The sequence below is a fragment of the Chinchilla lanigera genome, unplaced genomic scaffold (assembly GCF_000276665.1).
Source record: "Chinchilla lanigera isolate Chin_1 unplaced genomic scaffold, ChiLan1.0 scaffold00057, whole genome shotgun sequence".
Lineage (NCBI taxonomy): Eukaryota > Metazoa > Chordata > Mammalia > Rodentia > Chinchillidae > Chinchilla > Chinchilla lanigera.
The window spans coordinates 14,354,343-14,365,085 of record NW_004955458.1 but is presented as its reverse complement, the minus strand read 5'-3'; the positions used below and the strand labels follow the sequence as shown (position 1 = coordinate 14,365,085).

General features: G+C 41.3%; 1 pseudogene; it reads left to right on the top strand.

Moving 5' to 3' along the window:
- Positions 1-1,044: 1,044 nt before the first annotated feature.
- LOC102010453 lies at positions 1,045-1,804 on the top strand (annotated as a pseudogene).
- The last annotated feature ends 8,939 nt before the right edge of the window (positions 1,805-10,743 follow it).

The following is a 10,743-nucleotide window of genomic DNA, read 5'->3' as shown; positions in this document are numbered from 1 at the left end:
GAAAATCCGCTTCGTTCATTATGTAATGAACCGTTGTATTTGGTAGTGCCTTGAAACCCGGCAAACGTGTATGTACTGTAGCTCCCCCTACCCGATTGTGATTCATTTTTATAACTAACAGTGGGAGCTGGCTCCAAAACCCTCAAAAGCCTCTGAGGTTTTCCTCAAGAGGTATATTTCATCTTTACGGCTTCAAACATTTTATTTAAAAATCACATCACCTTTCAGAGATAGTGAAGTGATTATGGTTGAATATTAATAAGGCCCTGGGTTCCATTTGCTCCAGGGTTGTGAAAGGCTACTGTTCAATTATAGTTGTTCTACTGGCAGAAAGACGCCCCCCATGATAGTTGGATAACTACAGCAGCCTCAGAACATGCATCTTCTCATGTTGAGATGTACCTCCAAAAGACAACCAAACTCTCTTCGAAAATATCTAAGAAATTTGTCAAGGAATGTCGGTGGTACTGATTCGGTCATATGTCTATCTCTAATGAATTTCTACAAAAAGAGGAATATGAGGCTTTGTGTTACTTATCCTGACTCAGATACCAGTACTATCCCTGGCTAAGGTTGAAGGCAGCTGCCCCAGGACTCCATATAGTGGAGCAGCAACTGGTGGGTCCCCACTTAGCAATTCTAAGTGGACTGGGTTCTGATTAGCCAAAAAACTAACAAATTGCTACTTCTCTAGGGAAAGTCAGTGAGCCATGGGGTAGAAGAATAACAAAACTGAGATTCTTTAGTTAGCAAGGGTGGGGCCTCAGAAACCACATAATGGAAATACAGAAAACTAAACATTGTATAATTGTACATAAATGAACATAAATACCTCAAACATTAGAGAATACCACTATTGAAGCTTTGAAAGCCATTTTAGTAGTGGCAATTACTACTTATAGAAAAGGCAATATCTTTATGAAATTTACTACTGCCAAGAGGTTATAGTTCTAAGAATTACACTTAATTAAAAGGATCTGGGAGAGGAACAGAAGCTCAAAAAAGGTGAGGGCAGAGATGCCATAAGAGCTGTGTTAAAATATTCTCTTTGGAATGCCAAGCCCTCCTCTTGATGCATCTGCTGTAGTGGACAAAGATTTCCTTGGTAAATAATTTCTAAACACAAATGTCCAATTATTGGCTGAAGACAGCACAAGGAAATCTTTGATGGACTTATAAAAAATTCAGAGGTGAATATCATGCTGGTGGATCCACCTGAAATTTAATTAAAGTGGCTCAGTGGATGATTCAGCAGCTACACAAAGTAGTAACAGTTTCTGGATGGATTGGGATGATAACTTTGGGGCGAGCCTGAAGAGAAAAGCTGCCGAAGCCCACGTGGGTGCTCATTACAACGAGCAGAAAGAAACTGGAGCGGCGTCACCGGTGGCAACAGTTCACTTGCGGTTAATCTTGCTGCTGCCACTTATTATAAAAAGGAAAACCACCTTGATGTGGAGAAAAACTGGGCTTTGGTAGAAAAAAGACAGTTTGTTGCGTAACAGGCATTTTTGTTGCACTTTCCCTAGAATGCGTGTTAGAAGCGGCTTAGTGTTTCTGAAAATAACATGATTTTCGCTTTGAATCTGTTTGCACCATGTACTAGTCAGCCGTGCTCAGAACTGCTGTTGAAAGTTGTGCCTCATGTTGACGTGACGGACTTTTTGGAAATGAGGTACAAAGTGCTACTCTTGCTAGAGAGCAAGACTTGGAGACTTTAAGAGATAGCTTGAAAGATGCAAGTCCCGCCAAAGGTAAACTGGAACAGGCAGCAAATCACTGTCCTCCCCCAGGAAACAGCTGAAGTGTGACGGCTACAGAAAGGGGAGCTGCTCCGCTTGCTCTCTTGAAGCACCATCAGCACATAGGGACACAAATGCGTACCGGGATGTATTTGCTGGAGGGTTTCCTGTCTCAGGTGGCCTCTGGCCAGCTTCGGGCTGAATGCATCTGTGCCCGGCCGCTGCTCGCAGGTGTCACAGCTGGGTAGCCTGTATATTAGGTTCAGGTAAGGTGGGCAGCAGCTTACCTGCCAGGCCAGGATTCCCAGAGAGAACTCCGGAGAACTCCCAAGCCCAGGAGGGTGGAACCGCCGTGGTTGCCACCCGAATATTTCCACACTGATAAAGAGACAATGATCCGCCGTCTCTTCCTTCTATTGTATGTTTCACTCATTCTTCTTCCAGGGAACCATAATGCTCACAGACTCTGTAGCCTCTCGTGTGGTGCCTCAAAAATGCCAGTTAAACAGGAATATACTTTTCCAGTAGAATATTTAAAAATTTCATTTTTAATTACATTGTAATATAATATACATGTATGCTGTAAATCAATGTTTTTCTATATCCTGCTTTGAATGCAGATGCAACTTAATATACAAAATTTTTAAAAGAAATTAATCCTTCTGGGAAGACTGTGCAGGAGGCCAGCCTAGAGATTTAGTGAGACTCTATCAAGAAAGAAGGGTGGAAAGAAGGAAAGGAAGAAATAAAGAAGAGAGAGAGAGAAAAGGAAAGAAAGAAAGAAGAAAGAGAAAAAGAAAGAGTAAAACAAATTAGCCTTGACACATGACTCTTTAGCACATATGTAAATGTGCCACACATATATTATAAACAGTCAAATAAGGAACAGTAATATTTATCTTGCCAAGTTATTAGGAGTAATCCTTTCCCTGTACACTGAAACATGACATAAATTTTGAATATCCAATTATTATATTCCATTAATTATTAGTTTGAATAATTCAATAATTTGCCAAATATTATATTACAATATTTAAATCAGAGTGTTATTTTTATTTGCAGCACTCTATAATTTGATACAAATAAAAGTTTTTCGTATAGGAAAAGAGCGTTCATGGGAAAAAGCCTCAGTCAGTACTGAAGAGAGAGCAAAGCACCGAGATGTGTGTCTGAGCTCAGAGCAGCGGACACCTCAGGCCTCCCACGGAGGCTGAGCTCACTGACCCTCTGGAGCAACCCGTGTTCTCCCAGGCCAGGGAGTCTGCCAGTCCCACTAAGCTATTCAGCTCAACAAGCGTGGTAGAAATGTTCTTACACAGAGTTTTAAATCCCTGGAAGGGCTCAGGGATTAAGCAAAGCAGAGAAATGTAACAAGACTGTAATGAAAAAGAAAATGCTTTTCATTGCTTTTCTCCCACATCCAACATGCAAAAGAAAATGTAGCTCTGATCGGTATGAGGGAACCAAAAGGGAAAAAATTGTTTTGAAATTGAAGGAAAATTTGCTTGAAATTAAAAACAAGTCCAACAAATGACTTCATCAGAAGTAAATATTTACATTGTTTTATTCTTAAAATGTATACTTTAATAAATGTAATTAAAATGCATCATTCTGCATATAGAGAGGGTGGCAATATTAGATATCGTTGGGCATACTTGACTCTCTGATAACTAAGGGCACTTCTCCTTCCTCTGCATCTGGTTTCCCTGAGACAGAAACTGATGAAGTTTCTGATTCATTTACTGCGGCTCATCTCATCAGGAAAGCTGAAATCCTTAAGGATGAAAGTGTGTCCTTTGAGAAGGCTTTCATTCTCTTTCCCGTTTTTCCGGGGGTATTATTGTGCTTTCGAGGTAATTGAGCCACTAAGGAATAAGGAAAGAATGATCTATTTTAAGGATTTGTGGCTCATTATAGGCGCCGAGGGACAGAGTTGAGGTAAAAAGTCGTAATGAGATCTGATTGCTCTTCATGTTCTGCCGCAGACAAGAACAGCAGCACACTCTGGGAACGAAGCTGTGTGGGACAGAACTTTCCTTTATAGATTATGTAGAAAGCCCTGTAGCTAATGTGCATTTATAACAAGCAGTGTTTTCAGGGATACCAAGGATGGCTCCAAACTGTGCCAGCACATTTTAAAATAAGATACTTAAAAAGTAAACTGACCATTTCTAGAAGTTTAGTATCTATAAACACAAGATGCTTCTGAAAAGATGTGCTGGGGGTCAGAGTGGGGAAAGCTGCTTAATTTATTTACCTGTGTCAATTGACAATGATTAAACGTATGACAACATGAGGAACACCAGGAAGACATTTGCTCCTTCGTGTACTGTTTACTGCACTATTCTGTGCTCCAGAAATATAACACTAGACAAGATCAAGCCTTTCCCAGGGGGAAGTTGAGCAGGAAGACAGAAATTAAATCATGATGGTGATAAGTGACAGTAGTGGAAGCAGGGTGTGACTGAGGCGTCCCACCGGGTACCAAGCTGCGCTGGGTGAGAGGACTAGCACTGGGCCTCCCTGGGAGGGAAGAGGTTCGTGGAGATGCGCAGGTGGTGAGGGCACAGCACTGGCAGGAAGGGAGCGGGCGGTTCGAAGCAGAGGGAGCTACTGCTCTGCAGGCCGCGGGAGGAAGACGCGGTGAGAGTGAGGGCTGGGAGTGGAGGGAGAAACACAGGCAGAACTCTGGAGTCCTGAAGGCTTAAGGATCTCCAGTTTTATAACCCAAGAATAATGGACATTCACGAGAGTGCTTCTGAAAACTACATACCATTGCCATATACATTTTCCATGTAATATTTATATACTTTATATGTGTCTATACTGAAGGAAGAGCATCTTCACATGTGTGTATCTGTTAGTCTGGGGAATCAGCCAGGGAGGTGTATAAGCGCAAACACCTGGGAACCTTTCGGGGGTTTATTGCTGTAGTTCAGGGGTTAGAGGTGGTGATTGTGCATATTAGTGACAGCAAAGTGGATAAAAATAGAACTTGAAAGCTACTTGGGAGGCAGAATCAAGGATCTACCGGGCGAATAAACAAAGTACCCTGGGCCGTGACTCCCCAGGTTCTAGACTGGATGGGAGGAGGAGGGGAGTTCTCGACCTGAGGAGCAGCGAAGGCAGAGGATATTCCGGGGAAAGGTTGCGTTCGGTTCTGGAAATGTCGCCTGTGTTACATCCCAGTGGAGATCAGGGTTTAGCAGTTATTTGGGTCTGGAATCCAGGGGCAAAGTCTAACCTAGATATACTTGCAAGTTTGGTAAACACTTGCAAACAGTTATACTGGTCACTAAGCACTTTGTCAATACTGAATTATTTGATCATCTTAACTCTCTAAGGCAAGGACAATTTTTGTTAAATTTATTTGCATTGTTAAATTTTATTTTATTTATTTTATAAGAAAACTGAAACCCAGAGTTATTAAAATCTTCCAGTGAGGCGTAGAAACCCAGGATTCAAACTGAGGCAGTCTGTCACCAGACTCCACACTACCTTTTTTATACTAGGGATTGAACCCAGGGCCATCATGCTGAGCTATATCCCTATCCCTTCTTTTACTTTTTCTTTATCACACAAGGTCTCACTAAGATGCTAAGTTGCCTAGGGTGGGCTTGAACTTGACATCTTCCTGTCTCAGCCTCTGAGTAGCTGAGATTACAGGCGGTACCACCATGCCTGACTCAGATTCCTCTCTCTGAAACACTAGACTACCAGACTACATAGGAACTGAGTGGGTGGAGATGGGTTTGCCCAACGAGAGACAGGAGAATAATGGGAGAGCAGAACTGTAATGAGCTCAGCAGAGCGGAGAGAATTAGCAGAGATGTGTCACTGTCACATAATTCATAAGACTTAACTGCCCCAAAATGCTTATCCAGCAAGGTGGCCGCACTTTCAAGTCAGCAGAGCCCAGGGAAGAGTCAGAAGATAATTCATCTCCATTTCTCTGGAAACTTTTACTACCTAATTCCACCTCAGAAATTTATCCTGTCTGAAAACCCAAGACAGACCCTACCACACCACTTTCCAGGCTCTGAAAAGCTGGTGTCTCTCCAAGGCTAACTCTTTTGCCAATAGCTTGACTTATATACTATTTTTAGTGAAATATCATGTAACAAGCTGCTCCTAAAATATTTCCAACCTAGAGTGCTGGCAAGAAAAAGATCAAAAAAGAAGAAATCTGGAGGTGGAGAGAGACAGTAGGAAAAGAAAAGGAATAATAAAAAAGTGAAGGTAGAAAACAAAAACAAAAGTGAGTACTGAAATAAAAGTACCCATTGTACAAAAATAAAAGTACCCACTATACTTTTAAGTGAGAAGGTTGAAAAGTCACCGAATTTTCTCAGTCCATCTTAATCTCAAGGAACTTTGACCCGTTCTTGGCCACATCTTTTTAAAATTAGAAAATACTCAGTTCATTTTCAGGGCTGTGGGTTTGTTGGTACTCACTGCAGAATTTCAGTAGGAGGCAGTGTGAGAACCAATGGTCAGGAGCACAGGTGCAGGAGCCAGTGACTTGTGTGGGGTTCTGGCTCTGTCAAATGTTAACTGTAATTTGTGGAACTCACTTACCTGCGGCTTCAGATTCCCTGTCTGTAAAATGGGAAGATGATGATGATAACATCTGCTTCAGATAGTTCTTATGAACAACTGTTGCTATTTCATGTGTCAGAGGCTATTTCTAATTGCTCATAAGAACTATCTGTCACGAGGATGCTTTCATAGTCTGTTGCTGAACACATTTAAAAACACCCAGCACTTCTCATTGTAATAATAATTAGATTAAAGGAGAATTTTTAAAGTTTAACTTGAAGTTTGCAAGTTGAATTACTCTCAATGACTGTTTGAATCAATTTGCATTCAGTGAAAGAAGCGTGCATGTGTGTGTGCGGACTTCTGTTTGTACGTGTGTCTGTGTGTGTGTGTGTGTGTGTGTGTGTGTGTGTGTGCCTCTCTGTTGAAAAAGAGATGTTTGTCACAGGGATTTGACTTGATGTGATTGTGGAATGTGGCTCAGCATCTCTATAAGTCTGTTGTCTTTCCTTCTGATGGTGGAGCTGGAAGCCACGAAGCAGACTGGCAGGAAGGGACGATGGATGTAATGTAAGAAGAACATGAACAGGTGTAACGCACAGGCCCTGGAGCCCACCCACAAGGTCAGAGCTTGAGACCTCTGACTTTGATGACACGATGACTGTCTGGCAGAGGTGGAGCCCCTCACCCTGGAGCCAAACACACACATGGCCCAGGGTTGAGGCAAGCTGAGGATGACCCCAAGAGCAGGTGGGCAGCTATCAACCTTTCTGCTGCCTTGTGCCAGTGAGCTGGAGGAGAACGGGAAGGGGATTCTGAGACGCACATTTCAGCCTAGAGCAGTGGCGGGGGGAGCCCATAGCCTGTGTGCCACAGAGGGCTTTTTGTATTGTTGAAAGTGCTAAAAGATTCATCATCACTGGCTGGGTAGTTGTGACATGTTACAACGCCACCAACTGCTGTTACCGCGGTCATTTGCTAAGCTGATCTACACACTCAGCACTGCATCAACTGCTTTATATTCCTTATCTCATCTGTTTCATCGCAGCTCCACAAGCCTGCCCATCTGTCACAGGCGAGAAAACTGACCGAAGGAACTCTATCCTGAGCCATTGGCCAAGGTCAGACTTATGAGATTTATTCATAACTGATGAAACATATAGCTAAGTTTTGGAATTAGTGTATCTATTAACCAATTTTCTATCTCATTAGAATTGTTCTCCCAAATAGCACAGATAATAATTGCAACAGGTAACCATCCTTCAGTTTTTATCATTGCCCTTGTTAAAACTAATAGGGCAAGATGTACATAATGATAATATTACAGTCTTAGAATCTATGAAAATAGAATATTTTTGAAGGTACTGCTTACATATAAATATTATTCTCTTAAAATTAAATAGATAGTGCCAAGTAGAATTATTCCTTATGCTCAAGCTATTATTTCAAAAGCTATAAATTAATTTCAGTTGCATTCTAAATGGAAGTCATAATTAGTATGCCATAATTTTTTATGTGGGGATGTAATTTACATCAATTTTCACTAAATGTAATCAGAATTTAAGTGGAAATCATCAATATCTTTTAGAGTAATCAATATCTGTGAAACTGAGATTCCTGCAGACAGTCGTGAATGCCACCCACCCAAGCACAATCCCAAATCTAGTAATTAAAAGCTAATTATAAAGAAAATATATGAGATAACTCTTGAGTAAAACATCCATCCTCCTGTAGATTATAGCTATATATTATGGACACAACCTAAAGAGTAATTCCCTATAGTCACCAAAGGGTGAAGAGATGGGGAAAACTCATCAGCAGTGCATGCTCATAGGAAAGGAGTTGTGGAGTTTCCCTTTTGTGCTTTTAGCCTGGGAACAGTTGCAGTCATGGAGGAGTCCAGGACAGTGGGTGGATTAGTTGGGGGAAATGTAGTGTTTTCATCCTAGAAACCCAGAAGATTGAACCTGAGGAAATCAGTCACTGGTGGGCTGGGAGTCGGGAGGGATGTGAGGGAAAGCACCAGAGAGAGAAGCTCTAAATTTTGTCTGCTTTCATTCTCAGTACCTCTTGGACCACACCTGTGCAAAGCAGGCTCAAAACAGTGCTAGCAAAGACAAATGACATGAACTGAATTTGGAGATGCTCCCGAAGAAACTGAATTTTCAACAGAACTGAGAAAATGAAAGGAAAAATGTAACGAGAGTAATATGGGAAGAGCTTCCCAGGATGGAGTCTGAGACCATGTCGAAAAGGACTTATCCATAATTCCAGCTGCAGCCTGCAGTGTGAGCTTTGGCCACCTCCACCACTTGAAGTGAAGGTATCTGCAACAACCTAAACTACCCTACCTGGACAATTACACTGTGCCCAGAGGCCCAAGGTGTGCATCAGGAAGTCGCCAGAATCTTGTGTTTCAGACATTTTCTTGTTTACTCTGTTTATGTATTCTCCTTTTCATGTTCTAGTAGTCACGGAGCCCTGTTCACTCCCAACCTGTAATCCCTATGCTGTTGCTTTTCTTGGAACACTAATTCAGAGATGCCTGAGCTTGTATCTCCCAAACTGCTATTCCAAGGATGCCAAAGAAAGTCATTTTTACTCAAAATTTCAGAGTTCGGATTGTTCAGCAGCACAAAACAAGATAAAACAAAAAATCTTTGCTAAAGCAAAATAACCCCTCATTAGAGCAAAGCATCAGAAGCCAGACACTGCAATTCATGTACGCTGAGTATGTCCATATTACTTGACAAATGACAAGTCAGGAACACATCCTTAAGAAAAACAAACAAATAGAACTAAGTTTAAAATTATCTGAACATTGATCAAGGAGATAAGGATTTATAGTCACTGTCATGACTTCAGTGAAGTTTTTAGGAAAGTTCATAATAAATGAAGGAGTTGGATAGAAAAATTAAATCAAGAATCAAATGTAAACAATAAAACTGGAAAATATTATCTAAAATAAAAAAATTTAACAGGTGGACTTGAAAGTATGGCAGACAAAGCATCAGAATATGTCACCCCAAAATATGTTTCTTTGACATAAGGACTCTTGATCTGAAGTCAGCTAAGTAGTAGATGCAGAAGGCTCTCTGCCTATCTCCTGTTTGGTTAAATGCAAGGCATAAATTTACAGATAAAAATGCATTCCATTTCTGCTATCTACCAGAAGAACACAGGTTAATATTTGAAATTCTGAGTCTGCTCCCCACTTTTTAAGGCACAGTCAGGGGCTGGAATACAGTCAGTGAAGATCTGAGTGGCAGCAAAGTAGGAGTCAGGGGCAAGATCTTACAGGGTAGTGTTGCTCACATACAGAGTTTTAGTTTTTTTTTTCTTTTTTCTTTTAAAAATTAAAAAAAAAAACTAATAAAACAACAATGAAGACAAAATCAAAACAACACAAAAACAACAAAAATGATACCTGACCTCAAAATGAAATGATAGGAATTCACAATGGTTGCTATATGACCTACTGTTATCTTCAATGAAGTTGTTCAGTCCACCAGATGTAAGAAGTAAGATTGATCAAACAATCAAAGATAGTAACAAGTAATAAAAAAACACACTGGGAATGATGCAGAGCTTCACCATACAAGATGGTAGGAGTTCAATGATGGTCTTATACTGCATATTGTTGTTTTCAGATCAGTCATTCTGATTACCAGATTCAAGCATGCAAAATTGGTCAAGAAATAAGAAAATTTTAAGCATTGACTGTCCTTTTAAATAAACCAAAGACATTAGCAGTACACCTATTCCAGCTATAATTATATATACATACAAATTTTGTTTTCATTTAAAAGAAACCAAAATAACAAAAACAAATACATAAACAAAACAGCATAGAGAGGGGGTGAGGGGGAGGAAGGCCCCCGGCACCTGGAAAGCCGTGTGGTGGGGAGTGCGAGCCTTCGGCAATTCAGAACTATCATGGCACAGAGAAGCAATGACACAATTGGCCCACTACACACTGGCTGTGGAGGCCCACCTGTGGATGCGCATGAATCATTCCGACAAAGAGAAACCCCTGGGAATACATGCCACACAACAGGTCACTCTTGCCCCTGCTGTTGAGAACCAGAAAGGTCCAGAGTCAGTGGAGAAGCAGCTGCTGAACAAGGACTTGGAGAATATGAGAATGCAGACTAAGCCTGAAGAGTCAGAGTTCTAGTGGACTGGGGTCATCAGAGCCATTCAGAAGCTGTAAACCAGGAGGACCTTGTGCAATACCTGGGGAGACCCCCTGGAAACCATTCTTTCCCTGACATTACAGTCTGCATTGAAGGAGTGCATGGAGGTCCGGGAGCTCTGCAGTGAGATTCCTGCTGCCTGTGCTGATGGTTGTGGAGAGGACACTAACTGGTTGTGGGGTCCCAATATGATAGGAGGCTGGAGAGAAAAAGCTACAAAAAATGGCTCTCCCAGATGGCTCACTTGAGATGTTAGTAAGAATTGC